The sequence below is a fragment of the Dipodomys ordii genome, unplaced genomic scaffold (genome assembly GCF_000151885.1).
Source record: "Dipodomys ordii isolate 6190 unplaced genomic scaffold, Dord_2.0 Scaffold181, whole genome shotgun sequence".
NCBI lineage: Eukaryota > Metazoa > Chordata > Mammalia > Rodentia > Heteromyidae > Dipodomys > Dipodomys ordii.
Window position 1 is genome coordinate 1,281,131 of NW_012267397.1, and position 658 is coordinate 1,281,788.

At 48.9% G+C, this 658-nt stretch overlaps 1 protein-coding gene across 1 annotated transcript in view; it reads right to left on the reverse strand.

Moving 5' to 3' along the window:
• Positions 1 to 658, reverse strand: part of Oscp1 (organic solute carrier partner 1) — a 46,161-nt gene that overhangs the window by 12,608 nt on the left and 32,895 nt on the right. The window lies entirely within an intron of this gene.

Sequence of the window (658 nt, forward strand, 5' to 3'; positions counted from 1 at the left end):
TCCCTCAGCTCTTCAGCTCAAGGCTAGCACTCTACCACTTGAGCCACAGCGCCACTTCCGGCTTTTTTCTTTTTTCTTTTGTGGTGCTGAGGAATCGAACCCAGGGCCTCAGGCATGCAAGGCAAGTGCTCTACCACTGAGCCACCTTCCCAGCCCCCAGTTTTTTTTTCTTTTGGTCGGTCGTGGGGCTTGAACTCTGGGCTTGAGTGCTGTCCCTGTACTCTTCAGCTCAAGGCGAGCGCTCTACCACTTGAGCCACAGCGCCACTTCCAGTTTTCTATTGGTTTATTGGAGATAAGAGCCTCACAGACTTTCCTGCCTGGGCTGGCTTTAAACCGAGATCCTCAGATCTCAGTCTCCTGAGTAGCTAGGATTACACAGGAGTGAGCCACCAGCGCCTGGCTTCTGTGAGACTCTTTATTTCCAATAAACTACTCAGAAAAAGCTGGAAGCAGCACTGTGGCCTTGAGCAAAAGAAGCTTAGAGACAGTGCCCAGGCCTTAGTGAGCCCAAGCCCCAGGACCAGTGTGTTGTGTGTGTGTGAGTATACACCCATACACAATCAGACTGCCCTGGTAATTTGTTTCCCCAAAGATATAGGCATATTGATATTATAAGTCAAGACTGCGCATTTCAGATTTGCTTTAGAAAAAAAAAA